Below are 27830 nucleotides of genomic sequence, written 5' to 3' on the forward strand. Positions count from 1 at the left end.
GGTGCAGCTCAGACTGGGTGCAGATTTGGTTCTGGTACAGAGGAAAAGATTAAAAGAACTTGCTTCAAACAACTGGCACACTCAAAGTCTTTGTATGACTGTGTACAAAGGCAAAAAACAATTTGGAAATTGGTTTTAAAGCTTTCTATGGGATACTTCTGTTCTAATTTTTCTAGCAAATTATCAGCTCTGCAGGAGTTGTAAGACATAAAGGATTCATTAATAAAAATTACTCTGGCAAATAAATATGTATATATATGTAAGCACATACATTTTTAAAGTACAGAATTTAAAATTATGAAAAAAAAAGGAAATTATATGAACTGGACAGAAAAAGTGCTGATTTGAGTGATGGTGTTTACAGAGCTATGCTGTGTACCTGCAGCACATCATTTGGGGTTGGGATCAAAAGGGAAGGAGTCTTGCAGGAACTCTGTGCCTGGTGGGTGTCTGTAGTTTGCACAAATGAATGAACAACTTGCTAGCACAGCCTCTCCAGCTCAAGATGCCTTAATGTAATCTAGAGATGCAAAAATAAAAATGCTGTCTTGCTGCAGCTGGAAATCATGCTCCTCTTAGATGTGCACAGAACTGAACATCCCATCTCTGTGCTGCTGTGATCATCTCTCCTCTTTTTCCTTCTCCAGAAGAGGTTGTTCATACCACGCTATGTTTTTCAGTGGAGGACAAGGAGCCTGCTGATGACCTGCAGGGTAATTGCAATAAAAAAGGTAGGATAATATTCTTACAAGTGGGATTCTCAAAGCTAGCAGGTAAGGGAAAAGGAGGATAGAGACAAGGGTGTGAGAAGGAGTTTTGCAATGAGCCTCTGGGCATCCTGGGGAGCAGCACCTCTCAGGTGTGTTTGCCTTGGCTTTCACTGGGCTTCCCCAAATGTTCTGTCCCCCAGTCCCAACTAACATTAACCCTCTCTCCTTTAAAGACAGGATATTTGGGTCAGGTCTGCCACTGAGGAAGGGGAGACCACCCCTGGTGGCACTATGGCACAGTGGCATAGTCTGGTGGTAGGGGAGCTGCAGCCTGTTCCAGAGCATCCTGGTGGCTGAGTTCTCCTGCCTCAGAGCCTGGGGAGGAAGAGGATGGAGCAGGATGTGAGATGAGAAAGCTGCTGGTCGCCACTGAGCTTTTTGAGAGACACTGCTTTAAGAAAAAAATAATAATTATGGCACTATTATACAGCAGAGGTATATGGCCATATCCTTATAATTAATTACATGACTTAATGAGTAATTCCCCTGCCCTACCATTCTGTCTAGAACAGAAAGAAGTTAAAACTTTTCAATGTGCTTAGAAACATCTAATCTGATGACTCCTTCAGTGACCATTAGCACAGCCCCTGGTTTTCATCACCCCAACTAAGGAACAATCTGAAAATTATGACAATTTGCCAGTCATAGTGTGTAACACTACTTTGAATTCTTTTCAGTCAACCTAAAGTCCATCTTTAGGTTTGATTCATGCCACAAGGCACTGGAATCTACACAGCTTCTTCATGGTCCTTATCCTCTAGGAATTAAAAATGTTTTAATGTATAAGCTGTCATGCCTTATCAATGTGTTATGCATCAGCTCTCTCCTGTCTGCTGGTCTAAAGACATTTGGATATCTGTAGTCTCCAGCAACACCTTTGTATATTAGTAGTAGTAGCAATAATAATAATAATAATAATAATAATAATAATAATAATAATGGATTCAAACAGGCAGTTGTTTTTATTCCTGGGGAAAGGGTGACTAGCAAATCACATTCTCACCCAGAAATTTCCAGTTTCATCGTGCTTTATCAGTGGATGTATCCCATCTGACATCGACTCAGAATATTTCTGTAGCGTTTTCCCCGCTGTAACATGGAGGCAAAAGAGACATCTGCTTCTCAAATGTACATTGTAAAATTAAATACCTTTCTATTTTGAAGCACTTTAGTGCAATATGAACAGGAGCCATAAAAGTACCTCAAACTGAGTGAAAGAATCTTTTATTATACACATTTTAGAAAAAAAGCCCCTGCAGAATAGACAATGGATACTTTATCAATTTTCCTACCTTCCTTTTTAACTCAGTTATGAGAGATATAAATTTATAACTTGACTACACTGATGCTTTTTTTTTTTAAATTTTCTTTGCATATCTGAAACTTATTGGAACTTCCATGTCTCCTTTCAATCAGATTACTTTTTCCTATCAGTCTGTGATATTTTGCTAAGCAAATGGAATATCCTTGAACAATACCACTCTTTAGTCAGTCAGGTCATTGATTTATTTCAGCTTTGTAAAGCTGACACCTTTTCAAGTTCCCAACGTGCACATGGCAACCATGTTTTGTCTGCACACAGCAAATGCAACTGGGTTAAAGTCACTAGTACCACAGCAACTCTAAATTTTTGAGATCAGTGGGTAGAACTCTAGCCTTTTTCCTGCTCAGGAAAACGGGGCAATGGGAAAGAATGAGTAAAACAGACAGGTAGTTGCTCTACACACACGCATGTGCAAAAAGAGAAAGTTTTAACAAATTTCCCTCTGCTTTTAAAACCTGGATTTGCTCCTGCATGTTCTTGGCTGAGATGGAGGCCACGGATGATGTTGCTCCTGTAGGCCGTAGTTCCCTGCAGACCCTAGTCTCAAAAAGGGAAAACAGAAACAAATTTTCCAGTTCCAACTACTCAATTACACCCTTGCTGTCAGGCGAGGTGTTCCATGAAGTGGGTTGGTGTGTTTTGGACGTGTCACTGAGTGATGCATTTAATCAAGAACACCTTGAAGTTGTGAGCCTTGTTTTCATTTTTTTCTTTTTTTTTCATTTTTCCTTCTTTCCCCATTTTTATTCTTCTCTCTTTTTCCTTTTTCTGTTCCTCTTTCCTCTGTTCTCTCACCCCTCTTTTGCTTTTCCTCTCTCTCTCTCCTGAACAGCTGAATCCATTGAAAAGTAAATCCCCTCCTTCAATTACTTTAATATGCTTTCATACCATGTTTGCTCCACTTTATTTCTCAGCTTTGTTATTTCCACTCCCCAGTAAAATCTATCACCTTTGAGTGAGTTATTTGCTTTTCTGGACTGCAGCAAATGCCACCCACTCTGTTAAGGTCAGGCTCCAGCTCCTTGACTTCTCTATTGTTCCGTCCCTTCCTTACCCACTCTGTCATTGCAGCACGACAGCTCCAGCTGGGAGGGCAGGGAAATCACTCCCTCAAGAGCAGTTTATCACAGCAATAAATGTTATGTGTTTTACTAGGATGCCATCAAAGTTCACCATCACACCATCATGCTGAAGTAGAAACAATTGTTTCTTTTATTCATCTATTATATATATTTTATTGGGTAGGTGTCTATATCCTGCAGAGATCAGCATCCTGAAGGTACAAGGCACTACTTTGAGCTTCTGCTGTGTTGTGAAAATCACAAAATTTGCAGTGAGAAGCATCATAATATTTTAAATTAATTACTCCTTCTCAGTTTTCTTCCTGTTCTCCCTACTGCCTGGGTTTTAATTACTTTGTTCACATAGGCGTCTCCAAAGTCACATCATTAAACAGTATTTGTGACCCTTACATTTCTTTCAGGTTATTTGCTTCTTTTTATGGTACTGCCTGTGCCAGCTCTGTTAACTTCAAAGCATAAAAAGCCTGAAATTTTTGTGATTGCAATTGGTACTCAGCAGAATCTGGCCAGTCATCTGAATTGATCTGTCATTCATAAAACTAAATACTTTAAATTTTTTTTTTTTTTTTTTTTTAGATACAAGAGAGAAAAGTGAAACCTTTGTGCTTACATTCCCTCCCCCATCTTCCTACTAAATATTGATATTTCCTCAGCCAAGAGAGCTTAATAAAAACTGAGAATACACTTTACTACATTAATTTCATCTGGCAGAATTGCTTGTAGCAATATGAAAACAAGTTGTTGAATGTGTGACAAGGTAATTCACTGAGCACTAAAGGAAATTGCTAAAAACAAAAAGAAATTTGTTATACTCTAAGCTCTCAGTGACATATGAGAGCTCCAGTATTCTGTTGGGAAAAATGGTCAGCAGCCTTGCACTGACATATGTTAGGTATCTCTATTCCCTGAAATGCAGGTTTGGATTGACTGAAACTATCTGAGGCTTTAGGTTAAATTCCTAGCAATGTTTTCAGTCAAGAACATAATGGAAACATTTGAAAAGGCAGAATATTTAATTTCAACATTTTTCTGCAGAAACTCCTTTCATTTTTAATTTTTTGAACTTTTTTCCTTCAGAACACCGTGTGTCTAAATCTGGCCCAATTTAGTGAAGAGAAAGCAACACCCAAGTCCAGTGTTTGTAGAACCTCCTCTTCATCTCTCTCTGCCCAGGCACAGCAGGATGGCAGCTGCTCTCACTCCCACTGCTTACCCTCTCCTGCCAGTGGCACTGCAGTTACCAACAATGATCAGTGCAGAGACAGCACTGAGGCTGCCAGTGCTCCTTGAGAGACCTATTTCACCAGGAAATAGAGGCTCAAAGTCAAGCTAAAACAAAGCCAGAACCTCTTAAAATCAATCACTGGGGACCTTTGTAAAGACAGATCAGGGATTCAGTGATAGGGCTCCATCCCCCTGTCCCCAGTGTCAGGCTAGGTACCCTTGAGAAAACAAAGTACTACTCTGCTTACATACTGCTGGAACTTTAGTTTTGGGACCACTGTATGGTTTATTTCATTTTCTGTTATACAGAAATGCCAGCTGCAGACAAACTGGGGAAAACTCTGACTAATGAACCTTATCATGTATATTGAGTCTGCAAGAAGAAGAAAGGAGGATGCATCACTGGGGGATGGGACTCACCTTCAAAGAGGTAAATATCAAGTGCAAAAGCAGGGGATCGTTAAATGAGGAGATACAGCAGGGCTGTTCATGTTGGTGTCCACAGCTGTTTTCCTTCTCCTCTTATGATCAACGTTCACTTATTGATGACTGCTTCAACTGCATTAAAAACATTTGATTGAAAGACAAAGAAGGACATATTTTCCTGCTGCATATTTTCCCAGGTTTGAGGGTGTTCTTCTGATGGAGATAAATATTTGACCACAAATATTGTAAAAAAGTTGTGTCCTTGCCTCTATTCTTCAAAGAAAGAATGCTGACTGAGGGTTTACTCTTTGGTAAATCAAAGCAAGTGTAAATTCTTGAGCCTAGGCTCAGTTTCCTGGGTACATTCCTATTAGGACATAGTGTGACTTCCCACCACCTTGGCTGTTGAGCAGCTACTGACATGTAGTTCCAGGACCCAGTCAGGGTTTGGGACTGTTTCCTGATGGGTAGTTTGGTGGTAAGCAGCTAGAATGAGAACAAGAGCTGGATGAAGTTTTTCAGGTGAGATAACTCAACATTTGCCTGGCACTGACTTGGGTCATTTCATGGTTTCCGTGGGTTCAGTCAGCGCAGCTTTGTCTTCCACCAAACTCCTCAACTTGGGTTCCAGAGGCCTTTGAGTGTCTGCAGAGTTAGTGCAGTTTTGTATGGATGAAAAATATATATAAACAAAGAATGGATTCATTTATTGTAGTCAGATGAAACCAAAGTCAAAGAGACAGCCTCTTGCCCATCTCAGCCAACTGCAAAATGGGAGATTATTTAAATTTGGCACATCAGCAAAGCTTTACAGTAAAGGCATAAATGGTTGCAGGCCCTCTCTAATGCCTTCCAAAGCCATCAAAAATTGACTTCCATTTTGGTTCCCAGAGACCAACAGCTTAATGGTTCTGGGAATATGCAGGTGCTCTTCTAGTCAGCTAACTTGTGTTTCATTAGGTTTGAAGTGTTGCCCCTGGTCAAGAGGGTGTCTTTGGCTTCCTGTGTTGAAAACCTTTTCACATCCCTTCCCTGTGTAACAAGAGCTGTTCAATAAAATTTTGCTCTTCCTGCCATTACCTTTTAGAGCTGTGTTACAGCACATCCAAGGTAGCTCACTATGTTGAGCCCCAAAATTAAAAACAAACAAACAAATTATGTAAAGCCTTACAAAGCTTGTAGTCCTTCTGCATAGCTGTGCTATCTGCAGCTCAGACCTCTGCCTCCTCGATATGAGCATGTTTGGTTAAAATAGTGGGGTCCAAATGATAGATGGAATGGCTGCATCATATCTTGGGAAAACATTTAAAAGGGTGTTTTGTTTCTGTGAGCACATTTGGGGTTTGATGTAATAGAGCTTGCAAGAGTTGATATAGAGGAAATTATTGCTTCTCAATAAAATTCTCCATTTTTATTGGCTCACATACAGAGAATGGCAGCCAGCTGATAAAATAGTTGGTGGAATTTTCTTTCCATCTAGCCATTTGCTGCTCTACAGCTATGAAGTGTGTCCTTTTTTAAAATTGGGCAAAATTAAGGTAGTTTGAAAGCATTTTGTGTTTATCATACTACTCTTCATGTGGAAGTCTGCATACTTTGTGCTTTAACTAAAATTTTGTCTTTTAAACCTGCTGGCTGTGACTGTAAAGTAAAAAAATAACCATAAAAACATAATATAAATCTCTTATCTATGTCAGATACTTACTGGCAAAGTAAGATGTATATTCTGCAAAAGTATTTTTAGCTTTTCACATCCTATATGGATTCCTTATACAATGTCTAGTTAAGGAGATATATGTATACATATACATATATATATACACATAGTACAGCATAGTATTGTAAGACAGAAACTGTAAACAACATTTGCAAAATATTACTTCATCAGGGCCACAAAAATCTAGAAAACAGATCAGCTCTACTATCTTCCCCAAGATAAACACAGACTTCCTCAGAAATTTAAACTCTGCAGCATAACTTGCATTTACTAATAACAATTCCTTAACTCTCCAGAATGGAAATTCTTCCATTTCCTACTCATTTAGTTACTGGAAAGTATGAAACATTTTATCACATTAAACTGTAGGTGTTTGGTTGTTTTTTTTTGGTTCCCAAGGGGGATTTTTCTGGCCCTAACACTTAGGATTGATTCTGAAGTGTTAGGGCCAGAAGAGGACCTAGCTGGTGGAGTTTGAGGCGCCTGCTCTCTGGAACAATTGCCATGCTCTCCATCCTCCCAGGCTGTGCACAGAGAAAGCTGGGTTGCCCTAGGAGAGAAGCCCCTAAAGTCACCATCTGGCAATTTGCACTGTTGCTTGTGAGGAATCAAAGCCTGGCAACAGGCTAGTTTGTGGTTTTGTGGGCTTCCTGCAGCATCTTCTCTGGGCACTAATTTCTCTGGATGCTAGTTTCTCTGTCTGGTTGACAGGTGAGCTGAGTCCTCCTGAAATCCTGGCAGATATAGCTGCCAGGGAATTTTAAAAAGTTTTAAAAAGCAGGAAGACTGTTGAGCTTGATGCTACATGGCTCAGCTGAGCAGAGAATCACAATTTTGTACCTAAATAAAAGTGCATCACCTGACCTCTGATTTCCATGCTATTTCCTGACCTGGCCTACCACTTCAGTGGCATTTTGGCTAGAGTGCAGGAGGTGCTAAGCTCAGCTGAGTGAAAAACTGATTATCTGTGGCCAAGCAAAGCAGTTCAGTGCCGTTCAGATCAGACCTGATAAGTTGTAGGGGTACCAGGGTACTAATGTATTACATTCTGGGCAAGCTGCAGCTGAAAAAGGGATCTAACAGTGGGGACTGAGATGTCTAAGCCCATTTCTTGTCTCAGCCCTGTCCACTGCTTTTGTACTACTGACACACTGAGCCTATCCACTTCTCTGTCGCTGGAAATTTACAAAGTGCCTTAGCTTTCTCATCATTACCCAGTCTGGTTTGCTGATCACAGGATGCTCCCTCTGGAAACTTCTGTTGACTAGATCCAAGGTGGAGGGGAAACCACACAAAGGTGATAGCAATCATTTTCATATCACCATGACTGGTCTGTCCCCATAACCATGGAAGAGGCAAATCCTCTGACTGCTCCTGCAGAGGCTGGAAAAGAGTACAGTGATGGGGGAGAGCCTTAGTTATGAAAACCGTTTATTTTAATGTGCAGTATTCCCTCCACAGAAGGCCTGAGGGACATGCTGATGTGTTGGCATGTTTCCAGCTGGTGGGTGTGATTCACCTGACTCGCCCCCTGAAGTGTATGCACATAACATCCACACATTATGTGCATAAATCAACTTTAACCTGAAGAATGGGAATTATTTGTTGTCAAATGAATGTGAGCCGTGAAGAACCTGCAAAGTGTATTATAGCAGTCCTGAATGTTTGTCAGGTTTCCAGAGGGTTACGCTGTTAGCTGGAAATGTCTCGTTGTTCAGTTCCTAGAGTTTTCCAGGCCTAAAGTCTCCTTGTGTGAATTGTCAAACGTATCGTTGTCACCAGAGACAGCTGGCAGAGGAAATAATGCCATGAAAGAATCAAGTGATACAGCATTTTTGCAAAGCCTTTTACAAATCTGTATTAAAGCCAGTCTTTTATTTCTTATTAAATTAGCATCATACTATGCTGAAATTTTTATGTACTAGTTGAAGAGTTACAGCTAAATCTTGTTATGACTCATTATGGCAATATGCAGCAGCATTGACCCAGACTTGTCTCCCAGTCCTCCAAATCTTATCCATTCCACACTTGGTTTACCACAAAAATGGTCTGCATTACTATAAGCTTAAAACAAGAGGACACACTTTAACATCTATTCTGTGTTTCCAATGTGCAATGATGGTTTAGTTAACAGGAAGCAGATTCAAGCCTGCCCCAGACACACTGGCAATTAGGCATGTATCAATTCTCCACTCCGCCAGAGCACAGAGTGAAAGGAGATATCCTTTCTCTGGAGTGTGGAGAGAAACAATTATGGATCCTAGGAAGTATTTAAATGGAAATAGTAGATTTTGAGTAAACTAACTGTAATAATGAAATTCAATTCTGTGATGCCCACTGCTGGGAATCACTTCCTAACAGGAAGGTATAAAGAAAATGGAGTCCTCTCTCGGGTGTGCAGAGCAGAAGGATGACAGGCAACAGACACAAACTGGAAAACAGGAAATCCCAGCTCAGTATAAGGAGTTGTCAGACCCTGGAGCAGGTTGTACAATCCCTGTCTTTGGAAATACTGAAAACCTGGTTGGAAAAGGTGTTGACTACCTGCTCTAACAGCCTTCTTTGAGCAGGAGGATGTTCTAGGTGTTGCCTTCCAACCTACGTGTTCCTCAAATTGCATCTGTGCAAGAGCTGCATGTCCTGCAGCGCTGGACACCATTGTTGCTGACACCATTCAGTGAAGAGTGGGGTGAATCAAGGTTGTTTTGATTGGAGTTTTCTGATATATACCTGAATGATCTCCTGGAGACGAAGGGCAGGTAGTCAGATGGGTATTGGTTTCTACATAACATTGTTTTAGAGAGAGGGTTTTTTTAACTTTTAAGTATTTTTATTAATGCACTTATTCTTCCTTCTGCCTCCTTTAGTGAGGTCTAAACTAGAAGTAAATATATATTTTTGATGCTTGTAGCCAAAAACTATGTCAAATGTGGTTGGGAAGAAGATCCAGCTACAGCCAAGAGACAAAATAACTGTTGTGAAAAGACACAGGAAGACGGTGAGGAGGCAAGAAGTGGCAAGAAGTGCAAATAGAAGAGACTGCCATGGGTGGTAAAGATTCAGTGCTGCTTGTTATCTCCTTTGCATTTCTACAGTGCATGCTGTAGCAGAGTGCAAGAGCCAATGGCGCAGTCACTGAGCAGTTGTGTGGTGGTTGCTGCTGACCACAGAATCACAGAGTATCCTGAGCTGGAAGGGACTTGCAAGACTCATTGAATCCATCTCCCGGCCCTGCACAAAACAGCCCCAAGAGTCACACCATGTGCCTAGGAACCTTCTCCAAATGCTTCTTGAGCTCTGTCAGGCTTGGTGCTGTGGCCACTTCCCTGGGGCCTCCCAAACACCCTTTGGATGAAGAACCTTTTCCTGATACCCAAGCAAAATCTCCTCTGACACAAATTCAGGCCATTCCCTCAGGTCCTGTCACTGGTCACCAAAGAGGAGATATCAGTGCCTGCCCCTCCTCTTCCCCTCACAAGGAAGTTGTAACTGCAATGAGGTCTCCCCTCAGTCTCCTCTTCTCCCGGCTGAGCAGACCAAGTGATCTCAGCTGCTCCTCATATGGCTTCCCCTCTGTGCCCTTTGGACATTCAAATGATGCCAGCAGATTGTCAGGAAAGTTTAGACAGTGGAACTAGACAATGTGATTCTTTAGAGCAATAAGTAGTATTTTAGTAATTGCTTTCAGAGTGAGTTCTAAAAGATGACTTGTTACTGCCCGTACAGGGTGTATTTCTCATGTTAGTCTTATTGGAAGGAGCCTCAGTTTGAGGCACTGGTGTAGTACTTCTGGGCTTGGCTGATTGTTGTTCATTTCTTCAATAGATTTGGGTTAATATCACTGGCTTGCTTCAAGCAAGCCTCCTTAAAACAATGCTTCTGACAACTGAAACACTTACAAAATGGGCATTTAAAAACTATTATAGTCCTAGTAATGTAAAGAGCAGTGGTTTCTTTTTTTTTTTTTCTTCAGATACATATTCACAAGTGTATAGGGATGTCATTTATGTCCTAGACACATTAATTTCTGATTTTTCCTTTAACTCTCTTAATTGGAAGAAAGTATGTTGCTGCTGATTTATGAACTCTTCAGAAGTGCCAGGGATCATTTTAAATGTACACAGCTGCTCTGCAGTAGTTTAACTTGGCAGATAGTATTAAACCATTGAATTGTGTCATTTATTTGTGTATGCACACAATAAGTTCCTTGTGCAGGTTCTTCAGAAAAAGTCTCAATGTTGATTCGGAAATGTGGCCTAAAAATAACCTAGCCCCATGATTTATTGTTTTGGTGCTTGTCTCCAAACAGTCCATCTAAAATGAAGAATGAGATACCGTGTATACCCCAGATAAGGCAACGGAATGGAAACCATCCGTAAGAGGAGCTATAGACCAAGGTCTGAAACAGAAAAGTTCCCAGGGTGAATGAGCAAGACACACGATGGGAATCAACTCGTGGTGCTGGCATTTGGGAATGCTGCAACTTATTTCAGTGCTAGGCAAGGGAGTGCATGACGTTGTGTAATGAGAAAGAGCAGCAGTCGTGACAGCAGTATCACTGGTGGTGGTGGAGTATAAATCAGGGCAGTTTACTCTGTCATTCCATTCAGGGCATCATAAAAGTAACACCTGTCATCTGGAAAAAATCTAAACTCAGAGAATAATATAATGCATTTTGCATGAATGTATAAAATCCTACAGTACCAGAATATAAAACACTTAGCAATCGGGTCTTTATGCTAAGGGGTGACATCTGCAAATATATTACATATCAATACTATGTGACTTGATTTATATCCTAAACTATTCCATGGGGGGAAAAAAAAGTAGCAGTATAGATTCTATTATATCTCTAAAAAATAACTTTTTAGGCCATGATACTAATCTCTTTGATCCACACCATTTAATGTATTGGAAAGCAAAAGAACTTCCCTTTTTTCTCCTTTGGCTGTAAAATGGGCTGAAAGCAGCCTTCAGGGAATTGTAGATTCAGTTACATCCTCAACAAGAGAACCTAATGGGCAGTGTTTAAAGACTGATTGATAGACATCATCTCTTGATGATCATAGCAGAACTTTTTGGGCTGCTGATTGCAAGCACAGACATTCTGAAAAGCAAAATTTATGCCTGCCAGGCTTTTTGCCGCGTTTTGTCTCCTCTTTTCTTTCCTCCCCTCAAACTAGATTTCAGCAGTCAGACCTTGAAGTCAGTAACAATGGCCAAAAAGCCTGAGCCAAAGACTATTATCAGCCATGCAAGTTTCAAATATTTTTCTTTGGTAAATGGTCTAAAATCAGTTTATCTAAGCTGCAGCTACAGCCCCACTAAAATGTAGACTGAAATATTTATAGTTGTTACAAACACAGTATTTTCAAAGCAAACTTCTTACAGGCCAATGGCTCAGATACTCCACGAATGGTATCTTGCTCTTCATGGGTAAAGTTGTGTACCACAGTCTCAGGAACCAGTCAGCAAACAAATCCCAGAAAGCACCTTTAATCCTGAACAGGACTACAGTTCCTTTTTCTGGAATGTCAGATTTACAGCATTGGCATTATGGCACACTGATAACTTGCAGTTAATTGAATAATGACCTTATTTAGAACAAAATTTTCTTTATTCTGTGGACTGGCCTGTGATACAGATGGGGTATAGCCATACCACAGACTAGAAAGCACTGCAAAAGTCAATCCTGCAAGAGAGCTTGGTCTTGGGTAATTATTCTTAAGGAAAACTCTTCAGAGAAGAGCTCTCTTCTCCAGGCACAGAAGGTAGATGACAGTGTTATTCCCTTTGCCAAAGACAAATTCCACTTTTGTATCAGTGAAAATCCACATTAACAAGAATAAGAAGACTTAAAACAGCTTTTTCTTTTTTTCTTCTCCCCTATGGTCAGCCTTATAAAGAGGCATATAAAACACAGGATGTAGCCTTACTCTTCATAGATACTTCTGCTTTTTCAGTGGTGTGGTCTGAATACCTTTTGGTGTGTTTGAAATACAAAGGCAGATTTTGCTGCTCTAACTTGCTTCTAACCTGGTACTGAAGAGGGACACACTTTTGACCATGATTCCAAAGCCTGTCAAATATCCCACTTTGGTTTAAACATCTTTCACCAATCTGAATAAACTGGATTATATGTCCTAGCATCCTAAAATATTTTGAAAATTCTCTTCTTTGGCTTTTCAAATAACAATATTAATAGTAATTTTAAAATCTCAGCTTTTACATGCAAACCAACAAAACAAAATGTTATTTCTTGTGCAGAAGTGAGAAAAATCAAGAATCAATGTCTTGGGAGGGTGTTAATGTTCTAATTTGTGCCAGAGTATATTCCTGGAAATTTTTATTAGGAAGAATCTGAGAGTACCAGAGGCAAACAGTAAGACCCTGACCCTGAGAGAGTTTTAGTAATGCAGTTATGCTGCAGAGACTCTGCTGTCTCCACCTGGAGATGTCAGATGCAGATCAGTGGAGTTAAGCACTCAAATCCTGCCTATCAACTGAAAGTGTGATCTAGAAAATGATGGAGAAGACCTGTAAGCCAAGTGTCAGCTTAGAAACCACAATATCTTCAGATGTTAGGATAAGTAAAAAGTTCTAGTTTTGACAATAAATGTTGACAGTCCTAGGATAAGTATTTTAAAGAAGGAGAGAAACCCGTGCAGTTGTCATCCCTGCTGAGCAGAACCTTATTTCCCTGACCACTAGGAAAGAGCCTTGCCTGCTAAAGGCTGGTTCACTGAGTAGTTCTGAGCATGAGCATGCAGTGTTTTTACAATGAAACATAAAACCAGGCAAAACCCCACCTGGGTTCAGCTTTTTTTAATGAGATGGAAGTTCAGATTTGAGTTTACCAAAGATTGATGATTACTGGAGATGAATTTGTGGTTCAGGTTTGAAATATAAATCTCTGCATGCTAAAACACACATGCATGGCAGATATAAACTATTCAAGTAGGGAACTTGAAATGCTGAACTATTTCTTGGGCAAATAACTCTAAAACCTCATTTTTCCAATTCTTATTTTGTGTTCAACTGTATGTGAGTGGACACAGCATTTCCACAGAAATGGAATTGTGGTAACTACAGATAAAATAAATTGCTCCTCTCCAAAGGGCCCCCCCAGGTGTGTTTGAAAGGTCAGGCTAGAACCTTCTCAGCACTGCATGGTCTAAATTAGTCCTGAGCAAGAATTGCACATTAATCAAAATGGATGAAAATTTTCCATTAGCTGGAGTGATGGGGCTTGTGTTATGGGAGCAAAAGGAGGTGATTACTGCTCATCAGGCTGTATCCAGACCAAAATCTGCTCTGTTATACTGGTGTAAACCAGCAATAACTCAGCTAGGTATTGGAATTTATAGCACAATGCACTGGAAGTCAGAAACTGATCCACCTCAAAATATGTTCTTGGAAATTAACATTCACTGACCATTTTAACATCAGTATTACTATTGTAATAATAAAACTATATAACTAATTCAGACACCTGTTTGGTAGGCATGCTGCACAAACTAATGAAGTTCCATTCAGGGCACTGGAGAGCAGAGGGATTACTCTAAATCTTAAGTGCCACTTTTGGACCTTTTCATGCACTTTCTCAGCTCTGGATAAACAGCCTCTGAAAATCCTGCTGTCTCTCCTCTACTGCTGTCCTTTCCACCATGTCTGTAAAACAAGCCTCTTAGACCTGCTTCTCAGAATGGTAAATGACTCAGACAGTAAAGGTTCAGCAGAAGAGCATCATCTGACAATACCTGTGGTGCTGCCTCCAGGATCCAGCCCCACAGCCCCAAGGCCATAGGAAACTGGATGGGTTGGAGCTTGATTCACTGCACAGTCCTGAGGCACAGGTGAGGGGTCACAGCCTAATGAGTTAGTGACCAAATGCTGTGTTAGCATAACAATTTTATTTATCAACAGTGCATTAATCAAGAACTCTTTCAAAAATTAGAACTCTAAGACCTGATGCTCAGTGGTTTTAGATGTATGTGTTGAATCACTGTCAGGGCACAGCTGAAAATGATCTTCTGGACTTAATTTTGGGGAAGGAAAATCTGTGGAGAGTTGCTGTGTTGGGATCAGCTGTGTAGCTGCACTGGAACACTCCTTGCTTCCCTGAGAGCACAGGCCTTCAGCCAGGGAGCCTTCAGCTTTGTTATAACTGGCCAAAGCTTGAGACTTGTTATCATCAGGAAAGTTTGCACAGACTCATTTGAGCATAAGTGTCAGACCTTCAGACCCCTTCTTGAACCCTCCTTTTGTTTTTCTCCAGGTATTCCCTGCAGGATCTGGGGGTGGAGGGATTCCTTTGGCAAGCTGGCTGTTCCCAGCAGGCAGCAAAAGCCAGCTCACACCTCAGGAGGGACTGGAGATGTGCTCCCCCAGCAAACACTGAGAGTATATTCTCATTTACAGATCTTCAGCTGTAATGCTGTTCTGCTGTTGGAGATTAGCAGTATCAAAAAATCACAGCAAAATCAGATTTGGACAACTCTTGTTATCTATTATTTAATTTGTTAGTTTATTGTGTCTAGTACCATAGATGTGAGCCAGAAGAATAGAGTGTGTTTTGCAGTGAGACACTCATGCAGGACTGACAAAGTTATTGAGCATGGCTTTTAATAACAATAAAATTAGAAAGAAGTTTCATGAATACTAGTCCTTTCTTAAATGTTGCTATAAAGTATGCTGACTTAGCTATAGACAAATCATATATATATATATATATATATATATGTAATTTGTTATATATATATGTATGTATTTTTATATATACACATATATATATATAAAATTAAGAAAACAAGATACAGTCATTCAATAAAATTTGAACTTTCCATTTTTTATGTTTTTGCCCTTGTTAGATTCCAAAGAGCCAGACATTCCTTTCCCTTTATTTCTGTGAAAGCTTATATTTTATAAGTCAATAATCCAGCAGTCTTGGATTTAAATTCCTTGTTAAGCAGATTAATTCTTTATTCTTAAAACTAAATTAAGTTAAATTAAAGATAAGCTGAGATGTAGGAATTGCAAATAGTAGCTGTATTATTCAAGTATTGGCAGCTGCTCTTTTCCCAGGAGCCTTGTGATGCTGAATGTTTCTCAATGGGACTCCTATAACCTGTTCATATGTTTCATTTTGAGCCTTAGCTTTGCAGTTCTTTTTCCTCCTCAGTTAGATTTGAATGGATTGCTGATGTTAGTGCAAGTTGTGGGTCACTTCCTAGGCTCCTCTGGAAGTTGAAATTACCTGGTAATGAACAGAATTTTTTTAAAAATTAGAATATTTACATCCTCTAGTATCTTATAGTTGTAGGTGTTCTTTTTTTACTGGGGGTTTTATGGTTGTTCCAGAGGAGGTGGAAAGAGGTTTGCAGGTGTGAGAAGTAAATATCTTGTGTATCCTGCCCAAGGGCATGGCTGCACACTGGTTAACTTGGATAAATTAACCCAGGATCACATTGCTGTGACTATAGAGCTTCCTCTGTCTTATGGGTAGCTGGTTTCCTTCTCCCACAACCCAGCAATCTTTTCTCTTTTTTTTTTTAATAGATAGCACTAAACTTTGTGCTACACTCCACAAAATAATCTCCATCTTCCGGACACGTCAACAACTTTCCATTCTCCATCTCTTACTTCATTGTGGCCAAATGCCTTGCAGTAGATGAATAATGGGTTTATTCTTCCTTTGACTATGTACCTTTATGTTATCTCTTGGAATATTTTTGCTTTGCAGGCTGGCACCAAAACAAATTTAAAAGCATTAATGGAACTTCAAAACAAGCCACCTACACTTGGAAACCTTACTAGCAACTTGGTCTGCTTTATTTTGTTCATAATGTATTTTAAGATGTTTATCTTGGAAATGAGAACAGTGGCCGATTCCAGCTTTCATGGCTCTCATTAGTTTATTGCATCTAAAAATGACCACGGAAACTCAAATGTATTTCTAAGTACAATATTATGGTTCTACATATCTGTTTGGAATGAGGTTGGAGGCACAGCTTCCAAGCAAGCTGACTCTTTGCTTTGGTCCTTGCCCTGCCATTTAGGCGGGTGGAAAAGCAGCATACTGCAACACTCTGGATGTGGGGTGCACGCCCACTCCGAGCAGACTCTGGCCCATAACTGGATATCTGAGCAGAGTGAAACTCCTGTACTGAGTGTAAGGAAAGATAGAAACTCTCCAGAGTCACCCCCTGTCTTCTGACAGGTACATTTGAGGGAATTCAGGTCAATACCATCTTTGGAGTAAGTCCTGGCCCAACTTCCATAAGTCCCTCAGCACACTTTTTTTCCAGCAGCAAAACCCTTCATTAGATTAGCTTTTGAGGGAAGCAGCCTATGTTACTAGTGCCCTTCCAGAAGTGGAGAGCAACTTGCAAGACTGTTTTTTGCAGGCAAGGACAGAGCTGGGCATGAGCCATCAGATGTGCCAGCTGCTCCATATGCAGCCACCCTTTGGCCAGGAAAAGGTGCTCTGGCTTTGTGCTACCAAAACATCCTCCTGGAAGACTCTATTTCAATGGCATCTGTATCCTGAGAGCCAGAAGCTGGATCCCCTTCATGAGGTTTTTGTTGTTCCCACTGTTACTATGATAATTTTCATATTTTGAATAAAGTCCAAGAACATTTTGCATCTTCCCTTTTACTACAGATATGAACAGCTGTTTGAAAAGAAACTGATAAATAGATGAGATCTTGTGTGTTTTCCAAGTATTCGCTTAACTACAATGACTGCATTGGGAAAAAGCGGTTTCTGGACTGAGACTTGATTTGTAAATAGCCAAATTATGCAAACACTTGATTTATGATCCAGTGGGTAGTAATTTATTCAGTATCATGGGACTAGACTGCTAGTCTTGTATTCATTATTGATATACATAGTTAAAGGAAAATTAAGACAATTTTCTTCAGGAAAGCCTCTCTTCAAAGACAAATCTCAGGCTTGCCTTCTTCCATTGATAATTTACAATTACCCTGGAAAAACATAATTTTCATCTTGGGTTGATTCTCAAACCTTTCACTTTGGCAACTGGAATTCCCACTGATTTCTCTGATCTGTGGGGACAAAATTTCATCCATGTATATAAGCAAACCTGGGGGCAAGGGTTGTGCTGGTTTTGGCTGGGGCAGAGTTAATCTTCTTCGTGGTAGCTAGTATAGGGCTGTTTTGGATTTTTCTGGAAAGAGTGTTGATAACACAGCAATGTTTTAGTTATTGTTGAGCAGGGCTTGCAAAGTCAAGGCCTTTTCTGCTCCTCAGCGCACCATGACAGGAGGAGGTTGGGGATGTGCAAGGACTTGGGAGGGGACACAGCCAGAACAGCTGACCTGCACTGACCAAAGGATATTGCAGACCATGTGGTGTCTCAGCAGATAAAGCTGTGGGAAGAAGGAGGATGGGAGGGACATTTGCAGCGACGGCATTTGTCTTCCCAAACCACTGTTACATGTGATGGGGCCCAGCTTTGCTGGAGAGGGCTGAACACCTGCCTGCCCATGGGAAGAAGTGAATAAATTCCTTGTTTGGCTTTGCTTGTCTGCACAGCTTTTGCTTTATTTATTAAATTGTCTTTATTGCAACCCACAAGCTTTCTCACTTTTATCTTTCTCAGGTCTCCCCCATTCCAGCAGGGCAAGTGGGGAAGTGGCTGTGTTGCCAGCCAGGATTAAACCATGATACAGGTATAGAAGAAATCTATTTAATTCCTAATGAGAACTAAGAGCTCCTCTCTATCTGTTGTCAAGGATGTTGTTTCTCCTTCAACAACTAGTCCAGAATGACGTAGTCTTTAAAGAAGAATTCCAGCAGAGGTATTCAATCTGGAGTTATTTGTCAAATTAGTCATGATACTTGTTTGTAAGTAGTAACAAATGGAAAACTTCATGTTACATGCTAGAAGGAAAAATAGGCTAAATAATTCTTAAGCAATGTTCAGATGTCAGGCAGGAAATCCTGCTCACATGGGACTGTATCATGTTGCACACCTTTTTGGGGCTCTTTAACGAGAAAGGATTTCTGTTTCTTCTTAAATAATTCGAAGGGTTGTAGTAGAGAGGTGAAAGGATGCCTTTAACTCTGGTGTCTATTGAGGGCAAATTCAGGCAAGACTCATATTTCTGAGTGTTGTACAATCTTGGCTGACTGAACTGAGTGAATTTGGGGTGTAGCCTCACTAGGAGTGGACCACCTCAGCCTGACACATCCCAGGGGACTTTGTGGTGTGTCCTGCAGCAACATAGGTGAGAAATGTCTATGAGCCAAATGCACCATCCAGCCTGTGAGCATTGCCAGGAGATTTTGCTGAGGGGTGAGAACAGGTTTTTTGATACCCACAACAGCAGATAAGAAAAAGAGTGATACACAAGAGCACCCATATGTTATGTCACATGAGAGCAGAAAGGGTTCTTTACACGTCTCTACTGGAAGATGGAGCTGGGTCTGAAAGCAAAAGTTGTCAGGGCACTGAGCTAACCAAACATTTCTGGGGCTGGGTAGGGTATGTGTGCTGTGACTGGCAAGCGTGGCCCTGCAGGGCTGCTGCCAAGCCCAACAAGCCAAAGGACAGTCTGTGGCTCTTGGAGCTTTGCTGTATCTCCAGGAGTCAAATCCTCTAGGGGTGTCAGCAGCACCTGGAAGTATATGTCACAGAGATTTTTTGTGTTGGTTTGGTTTGGAGAAGCCATCCCAGCCACTACTGCTGCTGTGTGCCCCAATGCCCGTCCTGCCTTTGGGCAAGGAACTCAAGCCAGAGACGGTAGGGCAGCCAAGCATGTCAAGCACATCAAGGAGGAGTGGGGAGAAAAGGCAAATGGGAGCTTAATTTTTCAGTCCAGCTGTGAGCTGGTGGAGACAGGAAACTTATTCCTTTCCCCTGTGATGGTGTATATGGATTTGATACTAGGTAGGAACCTGACTTTCCCCTTGATTACCACCAGACTGGTGATGCCAGCACACTCCTGACAATTTGGGCAGAAGTTTGGTGTCCCAAACTGCAGAACAGCTGGGTTTTAGCTGAGAGTTGGGTGAGTGTCACATTAGCCTGGTGTTTTGGGGATCCTTGTAAGAGGGTGGGCCCTGTCAGGTAGACCAGGCACTGTATCACCCAGTTCCAGATCCTGTGCTCTCAGAAGAACATTAGGAAAAAACAAACTGCTGTAAGCACTTCTGAGTTCCTGAGCTGAACTCATTGCTGCCAGGGGATGATAAGCATGCTGAGGATAAGCTTAAAGAGCCAGGACCTTCAAGACATTAACAAACATCTCCTCAGCTTAGTCAAGAAAGTATATTATCAGCACAACCTCTGCTGCCTCTGTTAAGACTGATTCAGTTACAGACATCTATAATATAAATTTCTAAATCTGAATTATCCTTTTAGAGTCCCTTTAGAGCAATTTGAAAGAAATATGCACTTTTAAGGAGTGGTTAATTTCTCTCCAAAGGAGTCAAACAAATGGATGACAGAGATTTGCATTCAAAGAGGAAGGACCCTTAATTGATTACCTTATATCTGTATATGTTTTGGTTCTTTTTCTGACTTCCTGTGCTGAGCATAAATGCTTTGTTAACACTGAGGGTCATGGAATCCACGAAGAATCCTGAAGCAGTTGCTCAATTTAAACAGAGCTGTTTAACTAAAGACCCCTCAATGTGTTCTAGCAAAGCACCATGTGAATATCTCTGATTTTCTGTAAAGCAATGTGATTACTCAGTGCAAGCCTGGATAAAGGCTGAAAATGCAAGATCAAATGCCCATCACTGACATCACAGTCAGCCAGACAGCCCAAAGGAACTTTTCACTTCAAACGTAGAGTTCTTACAGCCTGTTTCCATAGATGTGTGAAGGAAGTGGCATTCCTGCTTTGCCCATGGTTGTAGTCACTTGACAAGGGTCAGTTCTGGAAGCCATTTAACACCACGGCAAAATCACATTCCTCATGTCTCCTTAGATCTCTGCTGTGCATCCTAGAAAGCCAGTCCCTTGATCAGATTTAGTGACTAACTATATTCCCTCCTTCCCTTCCTCCCTTTTCTTTCCTTCCTCCTTCCCTCTTTCCCCCTTTCCCACTTTCCTCCTTTCTTCTCTCCCACCTCTGTTTCTTCTCTTCCCACCTGCCTGTCTCTGTGTAACCCAAAGAATTTAAAACAACATATTGATTTTTTCATAACAAATAAATAAAGGATGCTTCTGGTTCTTTCCCTGTGCTTCTGTGCAGTATCTATGTCATTCATCCCTGCTGTGTGGCTTCTGTTTTTCCTTAAGGAAACAAGTTATGTGTCTATGCAGCAACCACTGCATCCATCTTCACAATTTTTATTGAAATAAAGCACATTTTAACATAGCAACAACCTTAGCGTAGAAGCAACCCTATGACAATATTTTTTTTAGGTAAAAGAGCACATTCTAACTTCTAAACATTGGTAACATAAAAAGAAACAGAGAAAGTACATATCTATTCCCCAAGAGGATATTTAGAAGAATGATATATGAGTAGCAATGCAGGTACAAATAATGTGCAGAAAAGAATGGAGACAAAGTAAAAAAAAAAAATAAAAAATTGTTTGAATGGCAAAGAGCTCTTACTACAGTGCTATTTTTCTTGCTTGAAGTAGTTTATACTGAGTTGATGTTTCTTCCCACTTCATAGGATGCATGGACTACAGAAATTACTTTATAAGGGAACTCCACTCTCTTCACGCCATCATCAGACCTATAAAAATATTGGGCAGAACAACTTTGCTCAGTTCACGTTGAAGCATCGTACTGAGATTCTGAAGGTGTAGGTTCTCTCCCTGCCTCACCATCAGTCCAGTGCATCCCCACTTCACAGTATCTGTGCTGCATTTTCCCATCTGTAGACTGGGGATAACAAAATGACCAGTTTTCTGCAAAAGTAATAAAAATAAATACATTTTTTAAGCTGGCAAAGACCCTATGAAATTACATATGTTGTATTTTGGTGTTAAAAAAAAAAAAAAGAAAAAAGAAAAAAGGAAAAAAGAAAAAGAAAAAAAAAAGAAAAAAGAAAAAAGAAAAAAAGGAAAGTAATGCAGATTATAACAGCTAATGGAAGCAAATTATTTCTAGGACCAAAATATATCTTTGTGAGAAGACTGAAGAGTCCACATTTACAGTTTTTTGAAAGACACAAGTTTGCATGTGGATGGTGCTTGAATTTTGACTTTTGACTTACAAAAGACTTTAGCATTTTCAGTAATTCAGGAAGTGAATCAAGTATAAAGGTGTCAGAGTGAAAATTTCATAGGGGAAGTGACACAGAGGTCATTAGTCACACCAAAAATAATCAAGCCAAAATTCTTGAAATCAAGTTTTTTCCTGCAGAAAAGAAAATGTACAAGGACTAATGTCTGAATTTTTGAGCAGAGATGTTTTTGGTTAAGTTGCCTTCCCAAAATTTGGACAGATTTGGTCAAAATTAGAATTGAACTTGATTTCCAGCTCAGAATTTCCAGATACTCTCAAGCAGACACATACAGAAATAAGCTAATTTGTTCCTGTAGCTCCATTTTGCAACCTAGTGTGCAGCTCAACACACAACCACAAAAAAGAGCTTTCATTCTTCTGAAAATATGCCACTGGACAATTTACATGGCAACAAATTAACTTCACTCTTCATCTTCAAAGCACTCATCAAGCCTTCGCTGCTAGTCCACTTATATTTGTGACAACTTCCTACTGTAGGCAAAATTGTTCCTCTCAGTTTATTTGTGTCACAAACTGGTCTCTGTGAGGTGGGATTGTGCTGTTAGAAAATATCAAATACCCAGAGTGTACCAGCAAAGATGGACCTTACTTGGTAGCTTAAGATGCTTTTACTTGTTCAAATAACCCTGGTGCAAGGCTCACCTGACTTTCTATCTCTGGGTAAATGTAGGGAGTAAAACTGCTGCTTTGTAAGTCTCCCCAAGTTACTTGTTCACCAAAGTGCTGAGCTTTCTAACCTCTGTTGGCTGGAGACTGTAGTCAGAGTTAAAATTGCTTAAGCAATTGTAATCTTGATTAATATTTGAAATGAGTGCATCTGCCTGGCTTCCACCTGACCTGGCACTGAGAGCTGCGTGGGCTCTGGCCATTGAACTGGGCCGAGAGAAGTGAGCCAGCTCCAACTGGAAGTTGGTGGGGTGGAGTACACTGGAAACTGCTTAAAGAGAAAATGATTCTTTAATGGGAAAAGTGTGATTTTTCCAAGTAATTTGACCCGAGTGGAAACAAAGCTTGTCAGAGACTGTATTACGTGAAAATGTTTGCAGAATGATGTCAGTGTGTTAGCACTGTTAGCAGACAGTCGGAGCTTTATTCACAAAAAGGGCACATTTTCACTGCATGTAGTGAATTCATAAATGAGACTTTCTGTGCACAAGTGAGCCCCATGAAAATACAGCCCTTCAATTTTGGGGAAAAAGACATTTTTTTGCGTAGATGGGCCAAATTATTTTGTGACAGTCTGAATGCAGGTTATCAAAGGGCTTCCCAAGGCTTTTTCTTGGATATGAACCCCTCTGAGCAAAGGTACAGGGAGAAGATTGGAGCACAGGCTCAAAGGCACTACCCAAGGATCAGGTGCAGCCCACTGCTCTCATCACAGTGGCTCAGGTCACAGATCCCCCTATCTCTGCCTCCTGTGTCCTTGGCACTTCTTTAGGGAAATGTGTAAGAAGCAAGGAATGTATGAAGTGATTCGTTCTCAGATATACTGCTGTGCCTCTGACAGTCTCCACAGCAACCACGTCACACAATCTGCTCCATAAGACAATTGGAAAAAGATGGTTTGTTTGGGTGTTACCAGACCTTCCAGCTCAGTGACATTTTCTGCCAGAGATGATGAACTCCAACACAGTGTGGACAAGCAGCAAGCACAGGGTGAGGGAATTGGAGGGATGCTTTGAAGAACCTGGGAAGTCTGGAGTCAGTCTCAAGCTTGGAGGCAGGCAGCCAGCCCTCAGTAATATTTGGGCAACGCCCAGCCATCCATGCACACGTGAGTGGGAGTCTATGAGTGCAGACCCACACAGGATGGAACTCACAGTGCTGGGTAAGGGCAGGCACAGGCCACTTGGTCAGCTACTGTCTCTGTCACTTCTTTCAGGGCTCCTACTGTTCCTTGCCTCAAAACCAGCAGTAAGGAGCCTGTGGAGGAATTCTTCCAGGAAAATCTTCAGTAAAGCCTTTTAATTTTCTGAGCTGACCATTGCTCCTCCCTTTGGGAATGAGGAATGAATATTGCCTGTATCATTTTCAGCTTGCTGCCATCAGTTTCTGTGGAATAAAATAATCCCCTTTCCCCTCTGCTCCAACTTTTCTGAAAAGAAATGATATATAATCTGCAGGTGGTCTGTGGGATGGTCCCTTGCCGGTGATTTCATTTTTTGTTGCGGTGCAATATATTGCTATTGTTATTTGCACATCTTCAGTAGTAACATGCTAGGGAAATACGGATATTTTTATTAGAACAGGCTGAAGCATCTTAGCATTTGGGAATGATTTAGCTTTATGGTACTTGCTGTACCACAGGTTCATCGTACACATGTGCAAGCACATCTCTAACAGAAGGTAAAGCAAACTTCTCCAGCATCATTTCCTATGGTGTCCCATACAGGTTCCCATCCCGAGCTGTTCACTGGTGTCTGAAGCCTGATGCAGTAGTGCATCAAGTGATGTGACTAACAGCTGCCATGAGTTGTGTTGTAAAGGAAAGTGTGTGTAGCAGATTTAAATCCCTCCTTAATGCACATGTATTTCATTTAAAAGTCTGACAAAAAAAAAAAAATCAGCGTGTTCCTACCCTCACTGCTTAATTAGTTCTTATTGTACTCATAACCCATTTCCACTTCATTATTCATAACTGTCAGTTCACTTTTTTTCTTTCTTTCTTTAATTAAAATTGTTTAAGAGAAATCAGAGCTAGGCAAGGGTGCCTGACTTGCAGGCTTGGGGACCAAATTCTTACTGCATAGGTCAAGTGCAGTATAGGCAGCTGCAGTGAAAGCTGATCTCTAATAATCTGCCACAGGCTATGATTAAGGGAAAAAAAACAAAGTGAAACTGCCTCTGAACTAATTTCTCCAGCCAAATTTCTTCTTCCTACTTTGGTTTGACTTGTGCCTATTGTTACCTGGGTTCATTGCGTCAGGACTGGGCAGGAGAGCCTTGGCTCTCCGCTCTCCTCAGATCTTCCTGAAAGAGGGTATGAAAAAAACAAAAGTTAAGAGAGACCTGCGCAGCAACCTCTTGGCAGAAATCATGAGCCAACAGGCTTCTGACAAAAAGCCAGATCTCTTACTTGTATCTCTGTGCTTGTTGATCCATGGCACAACACTCGTGAAGGCTGGAAGTCTGTGTCCCTGGAGAGAGGACCCTGAAAATGGCAGCAGTGATTGCCCAGGAGCTAGTTCTGCTTCACAGGAGCCAGCTCTGCTCCACTTCTTTGCTTTGTTTGCCAGGCATTTGGGGAGACCACGTCAGGAATACCCAGGTGAGGTTTTGCTGGGAGCAGCTGGCGCAGATGTGGGACTCACACCGTGCCACCACAGCCTGAGCCTTGGAGCTCGGTGGGCAACAGACCAAAGGAGACAGCCTGCAGGGGCCATGGTGAAAGGGCCTTGGAGCTGGGGCACTTTCCCCACCTTTCATTCACAGTGGGGCTCTGAAAGGTGTTTCCAGACAGGGCAGCCTGCAAGGTGCTCCTAGTCATGGATAACAGGATGAGAAGCTGTGAGCACAGATAGCTGGGGACAGAAAGGCGAGCCCAGCCTCTCAGGGTGTCCCCCAGAGGAAAAAGGGTCTCTCCTCTGTTAATGCAGAGGAACAATGAGGACAGGTTTGCTGGGGGATGGACAGCAAGGCTGTGTGCAGGGGCTGAGAGGGAGGGAAAATGATGTGCAAAAATACATGTGGGAGAGGACAGCTATTGCTTTGCATGCAGCTCACTCAGTCCTCCGAGGGAGAGGCTCACACCAGCTTGCTGCCCATTTCCAAGTCCAGTTTACTGACCAGTGAAATTGCCTGTGCTGTATCACATACCCCTGTGGTACTGCAGCAGCTGAGGAAAATATTTCATCTCAGCATCTGGTGAAAAGCATCCCTCGTGAGGAATCTTTCGCTACTTTCATTTTCTCCTTCCTAAAATCCAAACGTGCCTGGTCCAGTAATACTGTCAAAGTTTTATTGAGGGATAAAGGTAGCAAGAGTTTATTGGCATAGGAGAGGTTTGACAAATTTGGGGATGACCAGGATTTAAATATTTTCTCTTCACTTTGAGATCCTCAAAACCAATGAGACTCTAGAGTCAGCATATTCCTTCGACCTCAAAAAATGAAACTGTTACTGTTGTAAAGAGGTAACTAGGACATTACTTGGCTTGTGTATTTTACAGTGAACACTTGTTTTTGTGCCTTCTGCACTGGCATAATTGGGCCACTGTTCAGGTGCATACTGCTCTTCAGGAAGGACACATAAGCATGTGTTTAAGACCTATGAAATCACCAGCCTTTTTTGCCTTTCCTAAATCAACAGGACTTAAGCATGTGCCTAAAGTGCTTTTTCCGAAATGGGGCCTTAAAGAGCTGAGTTAGCTTATCCACCTTCCTATTTAAGAGATGGATGTGGAAAATTTCCCAGATTATACATCTGCTCTTCCAATTTACATCGCAGAGAGTAAGGCTGAGTACAGAGGGAGCAGAAAAGGGGAAAGAAAAGTAAAAACAATCCTGAAGTGGCTGCCTGGCAAAAAGAAAGTGAAACAGCTGCCTGCCAGATTGGGAGGGCTGCATACTGTGTGCACCGTGGCAGGGCCATCTGCACGCCAGGCTTGCACCAGGTGCTGTATTTAGAATAGAAGGAGAGAGACTGTAGAGAGAAAGCAAGCCAGTTTACAGTCAAAGGGTATCTATCTTTTAAGTTTATCCTGATGTTTGGCCTCCATCTGATACATTCCTTTCTTTTTCTCCCCAAACTGTTACAACAGTAAGTCACAGAGATGAATAATGGGTTGAGGAAGGCCTCTGCCTTTTTTTTCTTTTTCTTCCCAGCACTGTGTCTTAGCCGAGCATGGAAGCCCAAAAAGAACTCCTGACATTTGGAGGTGTGAAATTTGAGGTGCCCCACAGACAAAAAGATTATTCTGCTACAAACCCAGCCTTTTTGGAGGAGTGACAGTTCCTGGGGGTGGCGATGCAGTTCGGGTGTGAGGAGCAAAGGCAGCTCTGTGCCTGTGGTTGTTCATACACTGCCCACAGCCTGCACCTTGCCCCCCTGCATGGGGAGCCTGCATTCCCTGCATCCATGCTGCCTGCATGGCCCAGGTGTGCCGGTCTCCCTGCACTGCTGGGGAGGATGTGTTTTCCCCAGCCATCACACCACTGTGTGGGTCAAGCCTCTAGTGAACAAAGCACCACAGACACAATCTTTGATCCTCCAGCTTTGACCATGATGTGCTTCTCATCCCAAACAGTTCAAGTAAAAGCTTTTTTTGTTAACTTTTGCTGTATTTCCACCCCCATTCCTGAAAATTTTCTGTCAACAGAATGAGGATTTGGCTGAGGCTGAAACAAAATAAAATGGGGACCAATCCCAATTATGCCACAGTCAGTCTGAGTTGAATGCAGCCTGACAGGGCAAAAAATTCTGCCCTTAAGCCTGAGGACTTTATGAGCCTTATCATAGCTGCTAGGCCATCCTTGTCTTTTTTACTTGTGCTTTACTTCCTTCCTATAAGTTTTAAAACTTTATCTGAACCTAGGCTGTTCTTTATATCACATACTCCCTCTTTGATTTCAAAGATGGAAGGGAAGTTATTTAAAAATAGGCTCCGTCATAGACAGCATTCTGGCAACTAGGCACGGAGCTAGACCTCCTAAATACATCTGTGACTCTGAGGGAGGCCAGCATGGTTTAACTTTTGAGGCACAGAAGAAAATCAAACTGTTTCACCATTTGTCTGGTGAGAGCCAGAGATGCCTTTGTACAAATCTCTTCATTTTGTTGTGCAGTTTAGGATTTTGTCTTGAGCTTTGCATTAACTCTGACGATGTATTAGGTATAAAATGGAATTCCAGTGAAGAGCACTCAGTGCTGATGGGGCTGGGTGGCCGGCTGGCATGCTGTGGCTGCATTTATACAGCTCCCTAAGAGTGACCAGAGCATTGCTCTGAAGACACTTAGCCGTTTGAAGCTGAAAATAAATAGATAGTAGGCTTTTATACCCAGCACAGGTCACCTGGGAGGGGACTGTTCAAACCAAGTTTTGCCACTACTCTA

General features: G+C 41.4%; 1 long non-coding RNA gene across 1 annotated transcript; it reads left to right on the forward strand.

The window, feature by feature from the left end:
* Positions 1 to 645: 645 nt before the first annotated feature.
* Positions 646 to 24585, forward strand: LOC117244314. Its single transcript, XR_004497141.1, has 3 exons — positions 646 to 731; positions 4710 to 4830; positions 18168 to 24585. It is a non-coding gene; the product is annotated as an uncharacterized LOC117244314 (long non-coding RNA).
* The last annotated feature ends 3245 nt before the right edge of the window (positions 24586 to 27830 follow it).

This window comes from Parus major, chromosome 4 (assembly GCF_001522545.3).
Source record: "Parus major isolate Abel chromosome 4, Parus_major1.1, whole genome shotgun sequence".
In the NCBI taxonomy this organism is placed as follows: domain Eukaryota; kingdom Metazoa; phylum Chordata; class Aves; order Passeriformes; family Paridae; genus Parus; species Parus major.